Genomic DNA, 2,128 nt, shown 5'->3' with positions numbered 1-2,128 from the left:
TTTTTAGAAATTTGGCTTTATGAAAATTATTTTAGCAAAATGTCAATTCTTTGTTTAGGTTTTCAAGAGAATATGTTTTATTCATAAATGAATTTGACAAAAGCTAAAAGTGATTGAACATATAAAACTAAAAGCATGAAAAAAGCAATAATGATTTAAGGAAGTACAATATGGTACTTAAATAAAATATAGAGCCAAATCCAAAGGAAGTTATTATTATCTAATAAAGTGTATGACAGCATTTTGATATATTTCCTTTCTGTGATAATTTTATGTGTAAACTTAACTGGGCCACGGATTGCCCATATATATGGTCAAACATTATTCTAGGTATGTCTGAGAGCACTGTTGGATGAGATTAACATTCAAATTGGTGGCCGGGCTCAGTGGCTCACACCTGTAATCCCAGCACTTTGGGAGGCCGAGGTGGGCGGATCACGAGGTCAGGAGATCAAGACCATCCTGGCTAACACGGTGATGTTAATGTATGTGTATGCATGCATGTGTGTCTGCAGCTATGTATATAGGTGCAAAAATGTACAAATACATTTATTTCTCAGTTCCGTCCCCTCATAGGGCCCAGTAGCAATGAGAACATGTAACATCCAGATCTTAGCTTCTGAATCCCTTCTCCCTTAAAAATAACCACGATTTGGACTGGCTCTAGCTCAGCATTCCTTTGACAGAAAAACCAAGACTCCTTGAAGAAATGCTTAGTTCTAAGACAAGAGCAGAAAAAATACAAGATAAGCCTGGAATATCGCTTTGTGCCATGGCATAGGTCACAGGAGCCTATTTGAAGAGCCCCTCATTGGCCAAATCTGGGACCATTTGAACATCAAAATAAAAAATGAAGGCAAATAAATATATCCTATTGAGTAAAGAACAAGACCACAGTGAGATGGATGGATAGATGGATAGACAGAGCACATGAGAGTGAGCGACAGGAGATGTGGGAGGGAGTAGCAAATGTAGTAAAATGGTAACAATTGGTGAATCTGGGTGAAAAGTATCCAAGAGCTCTTTGTACTATTCTTGCAAATTTTCTGTCTGAAATTAAGCCAAAATAAAGCATTTAAAAATTTTAAATGTATGTAAAAGAGCTTACAGTGCTGCCTGGCACATAATAAGGAGTATATGTATGTTTGCTGTTACTATACGGCTAACTTCCAACCAATGGTAGATTGGAAGCCTAGGTTAGGTGAGGGTAAAGAAATTAAAGTAAGTGACATTTTCCTTAGATTGATCACAAGTCTCCGGACTTGTAATAGTTTAGTGTCTAATGTAGGCTGGATCTTTTTATTTTGAAAGAATCTAAAAGCATATGACCTTAAAGTGGAAAGTGAAAAATAGCTTTATATTTGAAAAGAATGGAAATATTTTGTGGGCAGATACAAGCATACCATCTGGTTAACTTGAGAAATCCTAAGAACTTAGATTTTTGTTTTTCTTTCTTTTTTTTTTTTTTTTTTTTGAGATGGAGTTTCACTCTTGTCTCCCATGCTGGAGTGCAACGGTGTGATCTCGGCTCACTGCAACCTCCACCTCCCGGGGTCAAGTGATTCTTGTGCCTCAGCCTCCCGAGTAGCTGGGATTATAGCTGTGCATCACCATGCCCGGCTAATTTTTGTATTTTTAGTAAAGACAGGGTTTCACCATGTTGGCCAGGCTGGTCTCGAACTCCTGACCTCAAGTGATCTGCCTGTCTCAGCCTTCCAAAGTGCTAGGATTACAAGCGTGAGCCACTATGCCCGGCCAAGAGCTTGTATTTCCTATTTTTATCAGCCGTGTATGATTTAAGATAAACCTCCATAACCTAAAAATACACAACTGTATTTATTCTGCAATTCATAAGTTATTTGGAAATGACACTCAACTTAAAATCCCAATTATCTTATCTGAGAATCAGACTCCATTGTGGTTTATATTTCTCAAGGTCAAATGTTCAATGACATGTAAGACAAATTCATCACATAAGAAATAGGCAAGTTTGGCATAGTAGTAGTATCTCTAAAATTAAATACACTTTAGTTCTTTAAAAATGTGATCACAATGATTCTCAACCAGGGACAGTTTTTACCCTTGGGATTTTTTTTTTTTTTTTTTGAGATGGAATCTCGCTCTGTTG

The sequence above is a fragment of the Mandrillus leucophaeus genome, unplaced genomic scaffold (assembly GCF_000951045.1).
Source record: "Mandrillus leucophaeus isolate KB7577 unplaced genomic scaffold, Mleu.le_1.0 Scaffold264, whole genome shotgun sequence".
NCBI lineage: Eukaryota > Metazoa > Chordata > Mammalia > Primates > Cercopithecidae > Mandrillus > Mandrillus leucophaeus.
Note: the sequence above shows the minus strand (reverse complement) of the source record.